General features: G+C 39.2%; 1 protein-coding gene across 1 annotated transcript in view; it reads right to left on the minus strand.

Annotated features, from left to right (window-relative positions):
* LOC134841293 (mitogen-activated protein kinase kinase kinase 15-like) overlaps window positions 1-22,814 on the minus strand; it is a 70,247-nt gene extending 47,433 nt beyond the window's left edge. The window contains exon 1 of the mRNA XM_063857187.1: window positions 22,805-22,814. The gene's annotated coding sequence lies outside the window, so the exon portion shown is untranslated. The remainder of the gene's footprint in view (window positions 1-22,804) is intronic.
* Between the last annotated feature and the right edge of the window lie 772 nt (window positions 22,815-23,586).

Genomic DNA, 23,586 nt, shown 5'->3' on the forward strand with positions numbered 1-23,586 from the left:
ACGCAAACTTCAGACCAATTTTTCTATTTCGATTTTTTTGGAATTTGAATTACGACTAACAAGCCTTTAATATGACACCACACTTGACCCCAGTGAGCTTTCCTAGAGGTACTTAAAATTGGGTGGAAAAAAACATAAAAGAAAGGTTGAAGCTTTATTTAAAAAAATATATATCAACTCAAGTTGATTGAAGAGCCAAAAAATTCAAAAGAACGACACAGACATCTTTTTTGATTTTTTTGGAATCCAATTCAAGCATGCTACGACAATTCAGACTCTACGATTTTCAGTCGAAGAAGTAAAAATTGGCTGTAAAACTCCCACAATGCATCCAATGCATCATAGTTCCTTGCAGTCACTTCGGGATGTGATCGGAAGAACCGTTTGCTGTGCATGTTGCACTCAATGTTACAAGTTACCTTTTAAAAATATTTTTTTTGTTTTTTTTTGGAGGGATGGTAGTTTTTGGAGAAGGGTTTATAGAGGGAGAGTTATCATGCAAAAAATTTATGTCACTTACGTTTTTCGTTCCATTCGAACTTTTGTTATTGGAAAGAAAAAATTCCTTCCTTTTAGCAATGAATTTGAATTGAGCAATGAATCAGTATTTAAAGTTAGCCAATTCAAATTCATTGCTAAAAGGAAGGAATTTTTGCTTTCCAATAACAAAAGTTCGAATGGAACGAAAAACGTAAGTGACACAAATTTGAGCGTGAACGAGGAAATCATTTAGCGTATGAATGAGAAAACCGTCCTAGTTCTGTCCAACCCATAGGAGTTGTAGAAAAAAAAACTAAAACACGACAAGCTACTTGTTGTGCACTTGGCGCACAATATTTTGACCGCGGTAAGAAATGCCAGCGAATGAAAAAGTAGCATATGGAAAAAGTAAACTAAAGTCTAATTTGTGCCGTTTTTTTTGAGATGCCGATTAAAACTCAGCACAAAACTGTATGAAAAACAGCTTTAAATGATTCAAAACCTTACTTTTGCACACCTTGCATTACAACATAAACATGACATGACAACCTCGCGTCAGAAATTGAGACGAAAGCCGCTTGAGCTCTAATAGTTTTTAAGCTTGAGCTCTAATAGTATCAGATTTAACTTTAGTTTTTAGATTAGTCTTGCCTGTACAAGTTAGAGAGACCATCGCAGGCCCCAGTACTCTGTTGTTTTATCTGCTCCAGCAGTGCTTCTCTAGCTTCAGGATCAAACCCGTTTCCATGAAGACAGGGTTCTCCGTCTTCCACAACTGTTCTTTGAACTCGTCCAAGTCGACATTTTTGTTCACGTCGCGATTAAACTCGAGTAGCAAAGCTTTCAATTGCTCGGACTTGTTCCCTGCGAAGGCGTTACACTCTCGGGAAATGTCAATCAGGATTTCCGTTTTCGGGATTGCCGGATTTTGGCCCAGAACTCACTTATCATGAGATCCCATTTGACTGGATGAGAGAATAGAGGACAGAAGCAGTGTGTTAAGTTGGCCCATTTGTTTTGAGACTGTTGATGCAAAAACCCAATAAACATAAGTGGTAGTGGATCAACTCTTCTCCACGCCAATGCATTAAACTTGACAGAACTTCAGAAAACTTACAGCTATTATGCAAAATATTCGCTGCTTTTCCGAAAAGATTGAAAGACAAATGGGAAGCTACAAATTCTCGAGAAAAATCCAAGTGGCTAAGTTTACAGTTGTATTCGAGTAACAACCAGCCAAGATTTGCACATCCCTCTTATCCTTTTCGATTTTGTCGTCAAACCACACAGCCGTCGTGTGGTTTGATTTCGATTTTGTCGTCACTTTGAATCGAATGAAATCTAACGCAATATTCTCCACCGAATCTGTGGCCACCATTGACAGTTCATATTTTTAAACAGGAGCTAGTCTCCCACTCATCTTTCATTCTTTTCGCTTTTTCCGCAATCTCTTTTGAACTAGTCTGGTGAGACAGCAACAACTTGTAGAAAACACTCACAACTTCTTTCTGGCGTCAGTCTGATTTTTTAAATTTTCCTATATTCAAGTCCGCTTCCAGACCAGTCCTAGACTGGTGTTCAAGACGTTTTCTCTTTCAAGTTTCAGCTCAACTTTCTTTTCAGACCTAGGAACGCAGATTCATTTTGGTTCTGACCTAAGATTTAGGCTTCTATTTCACAAGAATGTCAATTTCCAGTACGGTTACTGTCAAGAGTTTCAGTAGTGTTCCTACCTCAAATTCCAAGTACACCGCTCCAGAAGGGATTGCAAGCAAACCCCATACCAGGAACATATTGGAGTTCTCGTTTCTTTAAGCGTTTTAAATAGTTTTCCGCCTTCATCATTGGTTGGTGGATGTCGTGGCAACTGTCAAACTTCTTTTGGGGAATTCCCTAAATTGATCACTTTTAGCGTGATTTTTGAGTCATTCTCTAATCTGGTCGTCCTTCTCAATCCAATGTTCTGAAATACATCCTGCATGATACTCGACTTACGTTTCCACGTCTTTGTACTTCGTGACTGCCTGATAACAAGTTTAAAATCAACGCGTCTGGAAAATACGGAAAAGGTAACAAAGTCTAATTTGTGCCGTTTTTTTTGAGATGCCGATTAAAACTCAGCACAAAACTGTATGAAAAACAGCCTTAAGCGATTCAAACATTACTTTTGCACACCTTGCATTGCAACATAAACATGGAATGACAACCTAGCAGTCAGAAATTGAGACGAAAGCCGCTAAGTCGAAAAGTTTGAACATGCTAAAATTTTCATTTCTTTGTCTGGTACATCGTTTAATTTAAAAGTAGTTTTTTAAGCTTGAGCTCTAATAGTATCAAATTTAACTTAAGTCTTTAGAGTAGACTTGCCTGTACAAGTTAGAGGGACCATCGCAGGCCCCAGTACTCTGTTGTTTTATCTGCTTCAGCAGTGCTTCTCTAGCTTCAGGGTCATATCCGTTTCCATGAAGACAGGGTTCTCCGTCTTCCACAACTGTTCTTTGAACTCGTCCAATTCGACATTTTTGTTCACGTCGCGATTAAACTCGAGTAGCAAAGCTTTCAATTGCTCAGACTTGTTCCCTGCGAAGGTGTTACACTCTCGGGAAATGTCAATCAGGATTTTCGTTTTCGGGATTGCAGGATTTTTGCCCAGAGGCAACTCACTTATCATGAGATCCCATTTGAATGGATGAGAGAATAGAGGACAGAAGCAGTGTGTTAAGTTGGCCCGTATGTTTTAAGACTATTGATGCAAAAACCCAATGAACATAAGTGGTAGTGGATCAACTCTTCTCCACGCCAATGCATTAAACTTGACAGAACTTCAGAAAACTTACAGCTATTATGCAAAATATTCGCTGCTTTTCCGAAAAGATTGAAAGATAAATGGGAAGTTACAAATTCTCGAGAAAAATCCAAGTGGCTAAGTTTACAGTTGTATCCGAGTAACAACCAGCCAAGATTTGCACATCCCTCTTATCCTTTTCGATTTTGTCGTCAAACTACACAGCCGTCGTGTCGTTTGATTTCAATTTTGCCGTCACTTTGAATCGAATGAAATCTAACGCAATATTCTCCACCGAATCTGTGGCCACCATTGACAGTTCATATTTTTAAACAGGAGCTAGTCTCCCACTCATCTTTCATTCTTTTCGCTTTTTCCGCAATCTCTTTTGAACTAGTCTGGTGAGACAGCAACAACTTGTAGAAAACACTCACAACTTCTCCCTGGCGTCAGTCTGATTTTTTTAATTTTCCTATATTCAAGTCCGCTTCCAGACCAGTCCTAGACTCGTGTTCAAGACGTTTTCTCTTTCAAGTTTCAGCTCAACGTTCTTTTCAGACCTAGGAACGCAGATTCATTTTGGTTCTGACCTAAGAATCAAACCCAATTTTAGCTTCTATTTCACAAGAATGTCAATTTCTAGTACCGTTAATGTCAAAAGTTTCAGTAGTGTTCCTACCTCAAATTCTAAGTACGCCGCTCCAGAAGGGATTGCAAGCAAACCCTATACCAGGAACATATTGATGTTCTCCTTTCTTTACCCGTTTTAAATAGTTTTCCGCCTTCATCATTGGTTGGTGGATGTCGTGGCAACTGTCAAACTTCATTTTGGGAATTCCCTAAGTTGATCGCTTTTAGCGTGATTTTTGAGTCATTCTCTAATCTGGTCGTCCTTCTCAATTTCCACTTCTTTGTACTTCGTGACTGTCTGATAACAAGTCAAAATCAACGCGTCCGGAAAAACTGACTTGATCCATTTTACAAAACACATCGCATCCCACCTTTTCGCCAAACTCACGCTCTTATCTTTCAGTTTCGCTGTCTTTTAAAATCAGGTTTTCCAGAGTAAAACCCGCTAGGCATCAGCAAAACCAAAACTGAGCCTCTGTCCTAACAAACGAGTTCGCCATCAAGAATTTTGCCGATAAGGGAGCCCTCATTTCATTTACAAACTATTCTCTAAACAACTTTTCCCATCCATTTTTTACTTTGGCAGATTACTGGGAGCCCCAGCCTTTTCTTCTGTTGGCTACACGTTTATCCAGACGCTTCAGATATTTTTCCAGCTTTTTTACGGTGTCCGAAGCAACCCCCCATGTGTGAGCTCTGTTTCGCCTGAGGCCTTTCTCAACAGATCTCCTGTCACTTCTCCACTTAAATTCTGATTCGGGCTAGAAATCCACTCCACGCTGGTGTCAACTTCATACATTTATCCAAGCGTGGAGCCTCTTTTCGCCTCTATTTTAAGCAGTTTAAGATCCTCCTTTTCTGTCATTGACTCTGGAATCGTCAAATTTCCTTTTGTTCTCACGTTATTTCCTCCAGCGTCCTGGACGTGGGGTTTTTCCAATAAGCTGAATTTTTGCATCTGGTTATCATCATTATACTTATTTCTTTCAGCTTCAATTTTGAGACTGCTTCGCCCGACGGACTACGTTCGTCCGACTCTCGTTCAAGTTTTCTCGATTTCAGTTCCCTCGGAGGAATCGACGCGGTCACAACGGACTTGACTCCTTTCTCAGATTCATAGTCCACCGATTCTAGAATATCCACTTTAGTTATAAAAGTTTTATGTACTATAGTAGTAGATTTAATAGTTTGCGCTCTAATGTTATCAGGTTTAACTTTAGTTTTCTGATTAGAGTTGTCTTTAAAATATCGAGCCGTCTTCGCAGGCCCCAGTCCTCTCAGTTGTTTCATCTCCTTCAGCAGTGCTTCTTTAGCTTCTGGCTTAAACCCGTTCCCATGAAGACAAGGTTCTCTGTATTCCACTGCTATATCTCACAACTTTTCTCGTACGATTCTCACAACTCGTCCAAGTCAATCTTTCCCGTCAAGTCGCGATAAGACCCAGGTAGGAAAGCACTCAATGGCTCAGGGCTCAAGATTTTCAAGAAAAAACTAAATTGTCTCGTCGAAAGTGTTACACTCTCGGGAAATGTCACTCAGGATTTTCGTTTTCGGGATCGCCGGATTTCTGCATAGAGTTATAATCTGAGATCCCATATGAATAGATGAGAGAATGGGTGAGACAAGCATTCGAAACTTGAGGGAAGTCATTGGGTTAGGATGAAACCGTTCCAATGAGGCTCATAACTACCAACCAATGCAAAGTTCTCGGTTAGGTCGAATATAGACCCTTATGTATGTAGCAGTTGTTGGCCCATTTGTTTTGAGACTGTTGATGCGAAAACCCAATGATCATTAGTGGAAGTGGATCAACCCTTCTCCACGCCGATGTGTTACACTTGCCAGAACTTTGTAGAAGTCTTACAGCTAGTGTGCAAGAGATTTGCAGCTTTTCCGGAAAAGATTGAAGGAAAAATTGGAAGCTATACTTCAAGGAATTTTCAAAGGGTATATTGAAGTGGTATACAACTTTTTAATTTTTTTGTTTTCTACGCAAAATCAGGCACCACAATGATGATCGGACTGCGTTGATTGGTATATCATAGAGCTTCGATTGACTTTAAAACATTTCCAAAAAGCATCCAGTGTAGAGAAAAGCCGGTTTGAAATTTCTGATTATTGCTTTAATTTTGAGCTTCTAAGCTGAGCGTCAAGGCTTTCAATAGCTTATTTATGCTTAATTTAAGCCGTGAAAACTTTGTGTCACTTAAGTAAAAAAGGTGAGCGTCAAGGCTTTCAATAGCTTATTTATGCTTAATTAAAGCCGTGAAAACTTTGTGTCACTTAAGTAAAATTAATTTTAACCTTATTTTGAATCGAAATTTTAGTAAGAATGCCGAAGTTCTTGATTTTTCGTCAGACCAGAAATAGAATGTCAAGAAATAGAAAACGTCTGCCCAAACTGTAACAACCCACGGACGGTCACACAACCTATCAAAAATTCGAATGCATGTCAAACGTGACAGTTCTGACGGTTGATGCACGCATTCCTAATTTGTCTGCTTGTTGCTTGAAGCACAGATTTATAGACGACCACCAATTTCAGGAACAAAAGGTCTAGTACGGTTGCGACCAGGGATGTAAAAAAATATATTGTATTTAAATATATTGACAATAAATACATTTAAATAATTTATTTTCCAGTTCAAAAAATAAAATATATTTATTTTTCGTAACAATTATTGTTTGAATTGCAAAGCAGGTTTCCAACATAACTCGGCCAATAATTGAAGCTTGGCTTGGCTTGGCTAATTGACAATTCAATTGTCAGAATGCAAGCGACGCATGATTAATCCATTCGAGTTAAGCTAGCTCAACTCGAATGGATTAATCGTGCGTCTCTTGCATTCTGATTGGCCACGATCGTTTTGAATAGACTATTATTACAAGCGAATGAACTTGATGAACTCAATTCTGATTGGCCACGATCGTTTTGAATAGACTGTAATAGACTATTATTACACGCGAATGAACTTGAACTCATTTCTGATAGGCCACGATTGTTTTGGCCAAACTAGAGTCTACTACACACATATAAAGTTGTTTTACACTTGTGAAAACCTCGTCCCAACATTTTGAAGTTATATTCATACATAAATTCTGTTCTATCGATCAAAAAAAGCTGAAATTTGGTGAAGTTACGTTTTGAAAAGCACTGATCACGAATTTCATACTCAATATAGCACTTATATTTTATCAATGAAACAGAATTGACTGAGACTATAACTTCAAGAACATCTCGTTTCGGCTTTTTTGCACTTCGTTTTCTCGATGATTATGGCCCCTCACAAGAAACGCGACGTGGCTTTGCATTATTTCAAACCTCTTACTGGACCTGATTCGTTATGCCACTCGTTGGTCATCTACGTACATGTTTTCGCGGTTTTTTGAACTGAAAGACTTCTTCAACTCGCTTGATAGAGAATTGACTCCATATTTATTGTCTCCAAACGAACTTTTTTTGCTGGAAGAATTGCGCAACCCCCTAACCTAAAATTAATGGGGGGGGGAATTAACGGCCATTTCCGTTATTTCAGAGAAAGATGTTTTGTTCGGTGGAAATTTTTTCGAACTGTTGCAATCAATTAATTGTAATTGGAAAACACCGCAATCATTTATTGCAATATATTGCAATTAATTGCAATATTTCTGACGATCTTGAAAAAATATGTAGTCAGCCCCATGAGAAAAAGGAGTAAGTGCCTTCGCATTTTAATTGCTGCTTATTATGTATGCAAGCAACTGGAAAATTTCAACGGCAAGTAGATAGACTGCTTCGAGGGCTATTGCGTTAAATACAAATTGGGGGCAATTTCGGATACTTTGAAACATTTAAATATATTTTTATATTTATTTTTCTCCTCAAAAATATAAATATATTTATTTTTTTGAAAAAATATATTTAAATATATTTTTTACATCCCTGGTTGCGACAGAAAAAGTCTAGTACGGTTGCAACGCTCTTCTTGCTTATCACAAGTGCACTAAACAAAACAAGACAAACTATTTTCTGGAAACCATATGAATTGCTGCTAGGTGATAGGTAGAAAATTCTTTTTTTGAAAAATAACTTCGAATACTTAAACAAAGTCAAACGAAAATTTTACAACAAACTGGCAATAAATTCTATACTATTTTCCACTTTTTCATTGAATAGGTGACCTAGTGGTAGCATTGACTATGACTACGTCACTTGTTGGTCTCTCTGCAGTGTCTGTTTCAACTTTTCCGATTTTGTCTACTGTTTTCAGTCCAGATGAAATCCTTCCAAATATCGTGTGCAGACCGTCTAAAAACTGAGTCGGAGCTAAGGAAACAAAAAATTGACTCCCATTTGTATTCGGCCCGGAGTTTGCCATCGAAAGAATGCCTGCACCTGTGTGCCTCAAATCAGGGTGAATCTCGTCGTCAAAGTTTTTGCCATAAATAGATGCGCCTCCTCTACCTGTCCCTGTTGGATCACCCGTTTGAATGATGAAATTCGGAACGATTCGATGAAAGACACAGCCGTTGTAATAACCCCTGTCAGCCAACGATGCAAAATTATGACACGTCTTAGGTGCATGTTGCCAGTACAGCTCACATTCAAAATTACCCATGCTGGTTTGGAAGAAAACTTTGGGCGGTTGCTCAGACATAAAACTAAGAACTGAAAAAGGTCAAAAAATGGTTGGATAGGGAAGCGAGAGAGACAGACGTTAGTTTTCATTAATCTACTCAAGGCTTCAGCCTAGGTATTATATAAATACGTTGTTAATTTAATAATTTTCAAAGATGGCAATAAATCAAATAAAAGCAGAATTCACAACAGCAAGACTTATTTGTGGTCATAATTATTGTATTTTCCAGCATGACATTTTCAGTGTTTACTTCGAATTATTTAAAAAAAACACTATTCATTAAAAATAAGATTTCAAATGAAGTGTACATCATTGAAAATCAATTTAAAAAAAAGAGTTGAAGAGCTTCGAACAACTTGCGATACCAAATACGTCCATAAAAAAACTACGACAAAAGCTTCTAAAATATCTGCATCTGATGTTCTTTTTGCGGAAAATTGGTTGACGCCGTTCAGTGAAAAACCGAAAACACTTATTGAGCGTCAACTGAGCCAGCAAAACTTGGGTAAATTTCAATAGAACCGAAATCAACATTGTATAACAAGCGTTCACTTAGGTCGCATTTGAGGTGTATTTGACCTAAGTACCTTGAAGATAAAACAGTGGCAGCCTATGCAAAGATTGCGTGGAATAATTTCAAATTTTGGGATTTTACACAACATTTTGGACAATATTTCCTTCGATTTTCAGTTAATTTTTATATAGACCAAGAGCAAATGATCAAAGATACACTTTATAAACTATCAAAATTTGGATTCAAAGACTTTAGTCTGAAAACCAGTTTGGTCTGAAAAAGCCAGTTTTCTTCACTTACACTTACATGTTCAATTCTCGCTGAAAATGTTTCACGTCGCATGAACAAAACGTTTCTCCTCTAATTCGCGAAAAAAATTCATTATGATGCGAAACCTAGAGCAAATGAGGAAAACTGGTACTTCCAGACAAGGAAAAAACTGTTACGTCTTTAAAACCAATTTTTGATAGTTTCATAAAGGGTAGCTCTGATAATTTGCTCTTGGTAGATGTAAAAAACTTTCTGAAAATCGAAGGAAATTTAGTCCAAAATTGATATTGAAAACAGGCATTTTAGGTAGTAAAATTCTGAATTTGCGCTTAATTTTGTCCATTAGTGTATTTGATAAATTTATCTTGTTTTCGCAATGTCTTAACACTTCAATTTTAGTCAATGATTTATAATGAATTCAGTGTTTCTTTTTGTGAGGATGGCTGTATAGCCACTCGCTAAAGAAGGATAGGCTCTATAGCCATGAATCAAGGTCAGAGACACTATCTCTCGTTTAGGAGCCAATTCGTGGTTTACTCAGAGACGGGAGTTTCAGGTCGCTGCAGCGTAAAGGTCGCTGCGGGCCTCGAAAAGGAAAAACAACCATTCGAAGAAAAACCAGACCAGTGAGAAGTCGAGCAGATTTTTTCTCAAACATAAAAAATGATCGCTAATTTGTTACCAAAAGAAGCTACCCATAGCTCTCTGGATTTGTTTTGAAAACAACCCCTTTTGATTACTTTTGAAAACGCTTTCGATCAAAAAATTGGACCTGTCTATTCAACTAATGGACCAATGCTTGAATTTGAAATCACCGGTGACCGTAATAATTTTGTTGACCTGCAAAAAATTTATTTGGAAATACGATGCCAAGTAACGCAATCAAATGGAGCTGATCTGCGATACGACAACACTGATCCTACTGTGTCTGATTCACCGTTCCTCGTAAACAACTCCCTGTATTCCCTTTTCTCTGACTGTACCCTCTCTGCTAATGGAATCAAAATCTCAAATGCCAATAGTAATTTTGCGCATAAAAGCTTTATTGGAACAGAATTTTCTAACAGCAAAGGAGCCAAGGACTCATGGCTTAAGTGTCAGGGATATCGTTTTGAGAATAATCCAGCTGCAATACAACTGAAAAAACCCATCCACACCAGAAAAAAAATCAAACGTCACCGTGGCCATGTATGTGAATATTAAAACACGCTATAGCCGTTAAAACCGGGTGGTAAACCTATCATTGTAACTTCTTATTAGAAAGTGTGTGTTCGATCCATTTCAGATGGATCAACCTTGAGCTACTCTTATCTCAACAACATAAGATGAAACAGTTTCAGGTTCTCAAATTCAGTAGCTCAACCCATAACAAATCAGCCTGGAAATAATTCCAGGTAGTAAATCGATCGAGGTTGAAATACCTACTTACCTCAGTTTTATAAGGTTTGAATAAAATTTGTGACCGACAGCTCATTTCACTCAGAAACTTCCTCTGTATGGTTGTCGAAATCTTCAATTGAAAGCACTGCTTTTCGAAATTGTGTTACGGAACCACTCATCTAATTTTATTTCAGGAACGTAAAAACTCTGCTCAACTGATGTTTTTTTTTTTTTTTTGAAAAACTTGAATTAATCAAATATAAAAACAAAATAAAGCGTTAACGCTATCGTCTAAAAATTATAAATAGAATATCTCATCAAGTTTGTCATAGACTCTAATCGTGCCCAAAACGCAGGCGGCATTGGCTGATTGTATAGCCATTGAAAGCCGCTGTCTAAGGAATCCTGAGGCTCGGTCGTCGTTTGTAAGGGATTTAATGAGCCTTCCGAGCTTTTTGATAAAGGAGGACGTGTTCTTACTGCACTGTCCTTGTGTTGTGAAAGCAACAGCTTGGAAAACATGTCCTCGCCTTGTGAGTTCTTCATACTTCGCGTTCTTTAAGGTTTCTGCAGACTCAGCTGTCCGCAGACTCAGCTGTCATGTTTTAGTCAACCAAATAAAAGTAGCAACTCAACTCAAATAATAATTTCCCGTCCTTCTCGCAATTGTAAACAGGCTTATAGGGTTTTTCGTTTTCAGTAACCGAAAGAAAATCGTGCATGAAAAGCTCAATTCGAAGTTCATAGTATTAGGAACATTTAAAAATTGATGTCCTCATCGGGCATTGTCATCATATAAGTGATTATACAGAATATGAAGATGGACCAGTCAGTCACAAAGCAAAAAGTTTTCTTGTTGAACTATGATTTTAAACCTTGAAACTGGGCCAGTCATACACCACCCTCTGTACTATTCTACCAGGTTGACAACGGTTTTTATTCGAAAGAAAAACGATCGTACGATATGGTAAGAAATTAAATGCCGTTATTTGAGTTTTGAAGTGAAATAGGAAGTGTAATTTTGAAGTTGCAAAAGTATTTTTAACATTTCGATTTGGATGTGCAGAAGCTGGAGCATCAAAACAAAGTTTTTGCTTGTCAGAATAACACGAGATATTGCAGTAAGAAGACACGAAATCACGAGTTACGACCGACTTATTAATGAAAAAACAACCCCTCCGAGTTGTAACAATTGAGCAGCTACAATTGTTACCAGCCCTATTTCACAGATCGGGAAGGTCGAGAATAAAAATTACCCCCTTTACTGATAGTGAAAAAGGCAAAACTGTATTTGTAACAATTTTCAGCTTCCTGGAATGACTTGAATTTAATTTAATAACAGCCAAAATCGAAAAGAAAAACTAAATTTGTAGTTGACTTGTCACTTTAGGTCAAAACATGGCTCCAAGAGTCAACTTTCTTAGTTCTGGTTTGTTTCAAGAGTGTTTATATCACAGAGATTACAAATGTTTGATCACAGTGACTTTTGATTTATAAAGATTGGGAAAATGTAGTTGCTTCGGCAACATACTCCCGGGGCCCCGAATTGTCTGAAACGGCGCAAAAAGGCGTTGCAAAAAACCTTAACAAGAGCGGTAGCGGGGCGGTTGAGAGTGCCGTAAGCCGTTCTCACGATCACCACTCGTGTTGTGCCATCTCTTCCTGGATGTTCCTCCACCACACGTCCAATCGGCCAAATACCTCGCGGCGTGAGGTCTTTTAGTACCCACACTATGTCTCCAACCTTCAATGGTGGTTGCGTTTCGTTCCACTTGGGGCGTTTCATTAGTGAAGGTAGGTACTCCTTCTTCAACCGCTTCCACAGGTGGTTCATCATCTGTTGAACGTGGGTCCATTTAGTGTAGGTTAATGGCATGCTGTCGTCGAATACTCCTGGTGGAAGGCTGCTGAAAGGTCGTTGAATGAGAAAGTGATTTGATGTCAGTGGCTCGTCATTTTCTGGGCAATCAGTTACAATTGTCAAGGGTCTCGAATTCAGTATCATTTCGGTTTCGGCTAAAATTGTCTGAAAAACTTCAAGTGTGAGTTTTCGCGATCCAAGAATGATGAGGATTGTTCTCTTGGCAATCTGAATCAAGCGCTCCCAAGCGCCACCAAAATGAGGGCCATATGGCGGGTTGAAGAACCACTGGATATTTTGCCGTTGTAGCTTGAGAGAACAGGCTCTATTGTCAACCATTTTTATAGCGTCTTTTAGTTCTTTAGAGGCTCCAACAAACGTTTTTCCGTTATCACTGGTGAGCGTTTTTGGAGTTCCCCGTCTAGCTGTAAACCGACCTATTGCATTCATAAGTGAATCAGTGTTCAGATTTGGACAGTTTTCGAAATGAACAGCTCTAGTTGCAAAACAAGTACAAAATTATTCCGTAATGTTTCTCAATATCTGTTTTGTTTTCAATATAGAAGGGGCAAAAAAAATCTACTCCAGCATTAGTGAATGGGAAAAGATGATTTTCGTCGGGATATCGCTTCAGTGGTAATGGTGCCTTGATTGGCTGGAGGTTGTCTGCTTTGTATCGTCAACACAAGAAACAATGATGAGCGATTGAACGAAGAGATTGTCGTATCCCAATGATGTGGTAGCGCTGCTGCACGAAAGATTTGACGAACTCTTGTCCTTGATGCATGCAAATTTGGTGTGCATGCTGTAGATAGAGTTTAACTGTTGGATGAGTTGTTAATAGAATCAGCGGGTGACGTGATTCAAGCTCCATTGTTGGGGCAAACTCGAGCCTGCTGCGCGAACGAAGCATATGCTTTTGGTCAAGGTATGGATTGAATTTAATCAGTTTGTTCTTCGCTTCCAGGCGCCGCTTCTGTTGTAGATGTTCGATCGTTTCACTGAAAGATTCTCGCTGTGCTGATATGATGATATAATTTGTCGCTCGTTCCATATCGTTACTAGTTGAATGCTGTCGTTCTTTTCGATGTTTTCCGTTAAAGTCTTGGTCTTTTGCAGATGAGCTCAGTTTTGTGAAAAAACTGAAAACTGCGGCGATGGTCAACAAAAGTTTATTCCACGAGGAAAAACGACTGATGTCAAAGACTGGAGGACCTGAAAACGGTTTTTGTGATGCACACACTGAGGCGAATATTGAGACGCTATTAGTTTCTATTACGGAAGACTTCTGTGGCCATTCAGATGATTGTGACATCAGAAAGAATGGGGCTGCTAACCATTCTGATTCGATATCTATAGGTTTTAACCCTCTAGTGCCGTGATCAGCAGGGTTCAGATGAGTCGGTATATGGTGCCAGTTATTGTTTTCTTGAGTTGCGTTTATTTCGGCTAGACGATTTGACACAAAACTTTTTTGTTTTTTCTTCGAGTTGATCCAATCAATTACAACTTGACTGTCTGTCCACATATGTACGTCAGGATCGACGTTAAGCTGAAGTTGTACTTTAGCAAATGCAACTAGTCGAAATCCAATAATTGCTGCTTCAAGCTCTAATTTTGGAATACTCAGCTGCTTGATTGGAGCTACTTTGCTCTTACCTATTACATAGTGAGTTGCCAATTGTTTTTCTGGTTGATATTCGACTCTCACGTATACGACTGCTGACATTCCTATCAAGGACGCATCCGTGAACGTATGAAGTTGAACATTATCCCGTGTTGTTAATTGCCTTTTGAAAAGTGTTCGGGGAAGACTGATTGGTTTCATTGACACAAAGAGGTTTAGCAGCTTTTGTAGTTCTTTCTGACTGTTAGCGGGAAATAATGAGTCCCATGAATTGCCTAATTTCCACGTTGATTGCAAAATTGCTTTGAACAAAATGGTTACTGGTGCTAATATTCCCAGAGGATCAAAAATTGAGGACACTAGGCTGAAAAGTTTCCGTTGCGTGTATTCGTGGGCATCCCCACTAATTGCCTTTAGAGGCTCCATGTATAGTGTGTCATTTGTCAAATTCCATTTTTGTCCTAGAACTTTAATTGTTGGCTTAGGTGTTTCTTTTTTCGATGCTGGTAAACCGTTAAGTACCTTAGTGCTGTTCGATTCAAACTTGGTTAGTCTGATTCCGCCTTGTTGTAGAGCTGCTTTTGTCTGGAAAGCGGACTCCAATGCGTCGTTGGGTGAAGACGCTGAGTGAATGTAGTCGTCCATGTAAAAATTTGTTTTGACGGATTCAAAGGCAAGCGCAAAATTCACGATTTTGTCTTTGGCACATTTCTGTAGAATGTAGATAGCACAAAATGGAGAGCAAGTTGCTCCAAAGATTAGTCTTGAAAACTGGTAATGTCTTATAACATTTTTTTGTGATCCCAGAGAAAACGTAGCGAGGAACGGTCTTCTGCTTTTATGCTTATTTGCATAAACATTCCTTCAATGTCAGCTAGTGTCCCAATACCAAACTTACGAAACCGCAGGACTCCAGTAAGATTTGCGAGCAAATCTGGGCCTGTTAGCAGATTAGAATTTAGAGATTGGCCTTTGAATTTGGAGGCAGCATTTGAGACACGCCTTACCGTTCCCGGCTTGTTAGGGTTTACGACTTCGTGGTGAGGCAGATATCACAACCTAGAAGGTACTTCTTTGGTAAAAAATGCTGGCTGCCCGTAAGACTTTTCCAGGTCCGTAACTAGCGTCTTTTCATATAAATTTTGTAGATCGGTGTTTTTTCCGAGTCTTTTCTGCAATGATTGCAATTGTTTCAGAGCTACACAGTAGTTGTTGCTGAGAGTTGACTTGGGTTTCCAGGGAAGACCTATTTCGTATCGTCCATTTATAAGTCTTGTCGTGTTATCCAAGATTTGGAGAGCAAGCTTGTCGTCGCTGCTGTAGTTTGTGTTGAGTGTAGTGATTCCGTTTTCCTCGATTTTCCAAAATTGCTGTACAAGGTAGTCCAGAGGTTGCTCTGTTGTTTTGTTGCGAGAAACGTGGAAGACAAAGGGCCGATGTTTTGTTTTGGATGAGTGTCGCTGTTGTCTATTTTTGTTCAGTTGGTATTCGCCGGCTAATGTCCATCCAAGTTTTGTCTGCACAGCTGAAGGTATAAAGTTGTTCCCTTCAATAACGTGTAGAGGATATGTAAACAAGAATCAGTTTACACCAAGCAAAGCTCCAATCTTCCCATGATCGAGGTGTGGAAAATGAATATGGCGAAGTGTGTCGGTAGAGCTGCAAATCTCGTTCAAATTAAACACATCTGCCGCCGCTATGTTTAAGCAAGGAGTTTTGTACAAATTATTCATTGAAAACTTAACATCCGGTTTGTCATGCGGTGAGATGTGAACAGCATTATCAACCTTTGCAACTGGCATTTCATGATCAATGTCGATATAACGAAGAGACATTGATGTGTGTTCCATAGATGGAATTTGTAGTTTATCTGCTATTTCATCAACGATGAAGCTAAATTGGCTCCCATGGTCAATTAATGCATAAGTAGTTGTGCTCGTTTCACCATGGCAGAATGAAACCGGCATTAGTTGTAGTTGTTCAAACCATTGAGGTTGTTCTGAACAAAAACTCGAAAACTCACAGGCAGTGAATCCTTCCTGATTTTCTGCGCATGCTGCGTCTTTGCTTTGTTGCGATGACATCTCTGTTTTTGATCGCTGATGTTCTGATTTGTTAGAGTGCTGGGCACCATATCGGCTTAGGTCTGGTTGGTTTGGAAACCTTCTACTTTTAGGTTTGTACTCTTTGCTTTTTTGGTTAAAATCTGCAGACTGCTGATTAAAGTTTCGGGTTTCCTGGGGTGCGGGTTTCCTGGGGTGCGGGTTTACAAAAATTGACGGAACCCCAAACTGGTCCTTGTAAGTTTGGGTGCATAGTATTGTGAAACAAGTCATGATGGGCGTTGACAACGAAAGTTGATTTTTTAAACTTGTTTGGGTCGTGAAGGCTTGTGCGATGAAATCCGTTGCACACGAGACAACGGTTGTTTGAGACACAATTAGTTCGGAGGTGATGAGGGCTTAAGCAGTTGACACAAAGTTCAAGTTGTTTTACGATGTTGTAGCGTTGAGGTGGCGTAGAAGAACTGTACTGTGGGCATTGCATGATGTTATATTCGTTCTTACAAGAAGGGCATTGCTTGCGCTTTGTTCTGTATTGGTTGAAATTCTCAAGTCCAATTGTTTTGGAAGCCTGTGGATTGCTTGATATAACGTTTGAAGAAGAGGGCGCTAGGGCATTGCTGCTAAATGTTGACGGTTCTGCATTGTTGAAGGATGGAAATTGATTGTGAAGTTTGTCGTAGGTCTTCGCATGCACTTCTAGCCAATTTTGTAAGTGTTGAACATCTGTGTCCTGTATGTCGTTTCGCACGGTGTATTCCGTCCATTTAAGAAGCAAATCTTGTGGGACTTTACTTTTGACAAGCTTTGTCAAAGTAGAAGAATTCAAATCTGCATTAAAATTGAGATTTTTGAAGGTTTGCACCAATTCTTTCAGGAAGGCGGCAAAAGAAACAAAAAAATGACTGCTTTTGTTGGCTGCTGGCCATTTTTCTAATTGTTTTATATACGCGTTGACGACAATAAATGTATCGCCAAAACGTGATTTAAGATCCTCTGGCGCTGGTTTATAGAAGACTGGGTTGCATGAGTAGCCTTTGATTAGCTCTTTCGCCTTGGCAGTCACGGCGTTTTGTAGGTAGGTAATTCTGTGTGGTTGTATTGCTATCAACAGTGGCATTGAACATGTTCAACCAGTCATGGAAAGTCTGATGGTTGTATTGCTATCAACAGTGGCATTGAACATGTTCAACCAGTCATGGAAAGTCAGAGGATTACCATCAAATGATGGAATTTGAATTGGTGGTAACTTGACTGTGGTTTTGAAGTCAATTTTGTCTCTGTTATCTCGAAAACTCACAGGCAGTGAATCCTTCCTGATTTTCTGCGCATGCTGCGTCTTTGCTTTGTTGCGATGACATCTCTGTTTTTGATCGCTGATGTTCTGATTTGTTAGAGTGCTGGGCACCATATCGGCTTAGGTCTGGTTGCATGAGTAGCCTAATGAATGGAAGAGAGAAAGGATGAGAGAATTTGAGGGACGTCACTGAAATCTTAACCAGAAGGAGGCTCGTCGCTGCCAACTGGCGCAAAGTCGAACATGTAGTTGACTTGTCACTTTAGGTCAAAACATGGCTCCAAGAGTCAACTTTCTTAGTTCTGGTTTGTTTCAAGAGTGTTTATATCACAGAGATTACAAATGTTTGATCACAGTGACTTTTGATTTATAAAGATTGGGAAAATGTAGTTGCTTCGGCAACATACTCCCGGGGCCCCGAATTGTCTGAAACGGCGCAAAAAGGCGTTGCAAAAAACCTTAACAAGAGCGGTAGCGGGGCGGTTGAGAGTGCCGTAAGCCGTTCTCACGGTCACCACTCGTGTTGTGCCATCTCTTCCTGGATGTTCCTCCACCACACGTCCAATCGGCCAAATACCTCGCGGCGTGAGGTCTTTTAGTACCCACACTATGTCTCCAACCTTCAATGGTGGTTGCGTTTCGTTCCACTTGGGGCGTTTCATTAGTGAAGGTAGGTACTCCTTCTTCAACCGCTTCCACAGGTGGTTCATCATCTGTTGAACGTGGGTCCATTTAGTGTAGGTTAATGGCATGCTGTCGTCGAATACTCCTGGTGGAAGGCTGCTGAAAGGTCGTTGAATGAGAAAGTGATTTGGTGTCAGTGGCTCGTCATTTTCTGGGCAATCAGTTACAATTGTCAAGGGTCTCGAATTCAGTATCATTTCGGTTTCGGCTAAAATTGTCTGAAAAACTTCAAGTGTGAGTTTTCGCGATCCAAGAATGATGAGGATTGTTCTCTTGGCAATCTGAATCAAGCGCTCCCAAGCGCCACCGAAATGAGGGCCATATGGCGGGTTGAAGAACCACTGGATATTGTGAAAGATTTTTTCAATTAAACTGTGATTGTATGGGAATTCAAGTCATTTACGAAAAGTGACTTGTAACCTTCGAAGGTGTTATACTCTCAGGGAATGTCACGCAAGATTTTCATTTTCGGGACCGCCGGAGGCAACTCAAGTTTTTCTGAGATCCATTTGAATGGAAGAGAGAAAGGATGAGAGAATTTGAGGGACGTCACTGAAACCTTAACCAGAAGGAGGCTCGTCGCTGCCAACCGGCGCAAAGTCGAATAAAGCTCCTCTTTGTAGCAGATGTTAGCCAGTTTGTTTTGAGACTGTCAATGCAAAAAACTAAGGAAACTTAGTTAATCAACCCTTCTCCAAGCCACTATTTTAACTTTGACAGAATTTCCTTAAATTTTCACCAACTATGATGCTGCATTTCTTTAAAAATTGAAGGAGAACAATTGAAAAGCGATACTTCAAGGAAAAATTAAAGGTGCTTCTAAAGAGGCAAGTTCAGTGACTTTGATTACCCCTAAATGAAAAGGTTCGTAGCTAGGGATCATAATTCACTTAATCAAATTGATGAAATCTATCGGGTGATGATGGAATTGAAACCACTGCTAGAGGGGTCGGCATGTCGCAACTGGGAAGTATCATGACAAATCTTGCCAAGTACCATTGTTACTGCCTGCTATTGAATTGAGAGTACCCCGGTACTAGTAGTCTGCTACTGATCTGGGACGCTGAAGAGCTGTTCTCCATGTGTCTACTAGATTCGTAGTTTCGAAACAAGGATGGAACTGACTGGCTGCTAGCTCATATGGAAGAAAGATGAAAGCAAGTGCTTACTAGAATAATTCTGACTCATGGCAAGGCCGAATCGATAAACGAATCGGCCTCAAGACGAGAATTTTAAACACGATGTGGAAATTTGTAAACGAGAGATTTTCAGAAATGACAACGTGCACGTGGCAATTATTCTGTGATTGTATCACGTGCAGAAACAAGTGGACATTGTTTTAGAGAAGACGCTGGGACCAAGAATCCCAACAGCAGTGCTGTGAATCCCCAACAACAACAACAACAACAAGGCAGCAATGAAGATAACAAGGGTCCTGATTTATTGCAGAGTGAGCAGCAATGAAGTGCTGCGAGAACTGTTGGAGAAACTTGAAGTTCTGCTGGCATTACAGATTTTGAAGAAATCGAAAAATAAAAATAAATACACTGTTTTGCGGCAAAAATAGGTTCTTAAAGAAATGTTAACAGAAATTTTATTTTGCCTTTAATTGTAGAAAATTTTCTTTTATCTCTGAGGCTAATGAGACCAGAAATAAAAACTGTTATAAATTGTTACCTCAGATTAATGAATTTGGAATGGAAAACTTTCAATACTTATTTATGCAGGCCTTAAGTGAGTATTTTAACCTTTTTAAACCTGTCTGAAGTTTTTAATTTGCATAGGACGCAATCACTTTGTGGCGACCTCGTAAAAATTCGGTACGCTCGCTCGAGGAGGGTGGGTACTCATTACCTTTCCTAGCCACAGATATTCTTAATTTTTATATCTAGTGCTTCAGCATGAGTGAACGAAGCAAAAAAAAATTACGATGATATGACGTAAGTAGTCAGATAATTTTTTTTTTCTAGGATAATCCTCATGTTGCGTATTTTTTGAAAATGCTAGAACACATGGTTTACAGTCTTCTGAAGTTTATCTACTCGAATCTCGAAACCAACAATTACCCGACTCCGAAACCTCGTCGAGTGTTTTCCTAAGTACTCGAACTCGCCCTTCAAACACTCGAATGTAAATAACATTCATCCATTATCTCTTCTCTTGACACTTAGGGGTATTTTTTTATGCTGAATTCGAAAATGATCATCTCCCAGGGTAACTTTTTATGCTGAATTTTTCGGAGATCACGATGAAAACACTTTTAACATGAAAATTAAACTGGAGAAACGCATAACACAAAATTTTTATAACACAAGGACTGTTCTTGTGTAGAAACACGTTTCCGTCTTGAGTTTTCGGCGAATTACTCGTCACCTTTAAATACTCGAACTTGGAAACTCGAAATTAGGGGTTTAATACTCGAACTGAAACTCGAAATAGCAATTACTCGAACTCGGCCCGAGTACTCGGTACTCGACTCCTAAACCCTTTTAGAAACCAGTGAGCTGTAGTACGGTACTATTTATGACACGCAGTGAGTTGAGGTGACGTGAATAATTTTCAGTTTCTGATGCGATTTGTAAGTTGACTGTGGAACACTGAATCACCACTTGAAGATAACCCGGAGTTATGCGTTCAATAGAGACATTGAGGTGAAGGGTATTTCAGAGCATAAAAAGTCAGAGTCGAGGAAAGAATCAATCCATCTCTAATCGATTTAGTATACAACTGTCAATAAAAAAATTCAATTAGTGTTTTTTTGCTCGTGTTTCTCAAAGTAATCACGTTGTCTGGGTATCCGGGATGTGGTTTTTTTCGTGATAAACGAAAGCTGATCAAAATTCGTTTGGCTGTTGGCCTAAAAATGGTAACTTAATACTTAGCCCTCAAAAGACCAGAAAAACTGGCGAGGTCAAGATGGTTGTAAACAAGCAGAAATAAGGCAACGGACGTCAGCCAGCCGTCAATATGTGCTTTTCTACGCTCCTTCAAAATTTAATAATTGTGCGATTGTTATATAGACGTTTTTATGCCACTGCAGTGTGGGCCTGTTAAAGGAGATAGAGCATCACAATCCGCAAAGATTTCAGCGGCGAACTCTCCGCTCCGGGCGTATTCCCGAGTAGGAGGCCCTAATGTCATGCATTTGTTTTAGGCGGAAGGTGTGGACCCTCCACCTGGTAACACTTAGCTTTTTAACTTAGTTAAGACATTAAATTTCGGGGGTCGGAGCGTCAGGTGAAAAGTCTATAGCCCACTAATCCCAAAGCTCTGCGACCAAAAACAGTTGAATAGGAAACGTCAAATCAAACAAAAATAGTGAAAAACTTTTTGAAAAAAATAAACTTATTTTAAAACAAAAAAGTACAATGAACAGGAAAAAAAAAACAGAAAAAGACCGAAAACAGTTTAAAAAACAAAAAATGACGGTTTATTTATTGTTTCCGGACGACATGTTATCCGATCTTTCATTTGTTTTGGTTCGGATTGATTGATAACATTTTTGATCGAAAGATTGAATGTATTAGTTTTTGGTTAGGTACCCTTCCTTGAGTGTTGTTTGAGTCTTTAAGCATGTTAATGATAACTTTGCCGGTGACCGGAGGGTACAGTGGCAAGCTGCCAGACGTGTTCCAGACGCAACAGAGGACCACTGAGACAACATCCACAATGACTGTTGGGTATCGTTAGCACATTTTTAGTATCGTTCGGGTACTATTTCAGTAAACTTAGGAAGTGGGGGACACAATTGGCTCGGTGCGATTGTACCCTCCATCAATTGCGAATTTCCAAATTAAGGTTCTTAACTCGGGTATTTTGGTGGTAAAGAGGGTAGCGTAATCTTGATTAACGACTAATCATAGGTTATTACCTTATCATATATTACCTATCTACACTTTAGATCCGAACAACACCCTAATTTTGTCAATATTTACCGATTTTTGACCAAACAGTTAATCCCAATTTTTTGGATATCCGAGCTTTTTCGAACTATATAAAGCTTCTGTGCAGTGAGCTACACCGTAGATCAATGACCCTAACAAAACTGGTAGACATGGGCGAAAAAAACGTTTTCGATCAAATATTTCATTAATCTTCTGAATTTCGTTCATTATATTGAGGATTGAAACTTTGCCTTCTTAGAGGTAAAACGATGATAGTTTCAGAGCTAGGAGCTTGCTAGCATAAAACTCACAATTACTAGAACAGTTTTTAAGTAACCCTCCAAATAGCTCCGTGGATAGAGATAGAGACGTGAAAATCGGAAAATGAATGAATCGGAGAGTGCAAATGCAATAGTTTTTGGCAAAATGTTTGTTTCCAAACCAATTTTGGTCCGGTTTTTTGATTATTCAGTACTGTACAGGGCTACTGCGCTCGTTTCAAATAAGTTTTCAGCTTTTTCCGAAATAATTGCAAAAAAACCCTGAGAACCTATATAGGTAGTGAAAAAAATCCAATTCAGCTAACGCGTTTTTGATCATTTCTCAGAGACTGAAAAGCCAATTGGAATAATTTTAATACAATAAGTCGGCGTTGTTTATCGTTTTTCTGACCCTTAGCCGTTTTTATTCTGATAGTATCAGAAAAGAAAATTTAATAAGCCTTTATCTGTTTGGAGGGTCTAAATTTCAGGGAACCGTTCGAGCGACGGAAATTTTATGTAACTCTATTTTTATTCCGCACGGTAGCTGGACCGGTTCAAGTAAACTTGTTTGAAGTAAGTTAAAATTCAATTTGAGGCTTTACCCCGGCGAAAACACATGATTTTTTCAATTTTTGGCAACCCTCCGAATCAACCCTCCGGAGTCAGTTAAGCCCCTTAATAACTCTCTATAGTGATTTTTTGAGACCCCTCCGAACTAATTTAAGTGCTTAAGATACCGTCCGAAGTAACCGTCCAAAGTAAGTTGTTATTTGAGTACCCTCCGGAGTGTACTAAGCCCCTTAACATCCCTCATTAGTAGAAGAGTGAGGAGAAGTGGGGGGGGGGGGGGGGGAGGGGGGTGGTTGGTGACCCCTATGTTTAAAAATAGGGAAAAAAGCATCCGCTCATCAACCTATGTATTAGGATAAGGAATAGATTTCTTTTGTATTAATATAGGGATTAAGTTTCCTAATTAGTATAGCAGGTTTGAGATGGTAAATTTCAGATGGTAAGTTTTTTCAGCGCCCGAATTTCCTATGTATAAGGATAGGTATAGATTTCCTTATGCAAAAGGATTCGGTGTAGGGATTTAATAACTCAATAAGATGGCAAATCGGTTTTTCCAATGAATTAAGGTAGGGAATGGTAAAGTTTCAGTGTGATGGTAAGAGAATGATTAGATAAACGGTATTTTTTTTATTTAGTGTAGAAATGTCTAGATTTTTCGC

The sequence above is a fragment of the Symsagittifera roscoffensis genome, chromosome 3, assembly GCF_963678635.1.
Source record: "Symsagittifera roscoffensis chromosome 3, txSymRosc1.1, whole genome shotgun sequence".
Lineage (NCBI taxonomy): Eukaryota > Metazoa > Xenacoelomorpha > Acoela > Convolutidae > Symsagittifera > Symsagittifera roscoffensis.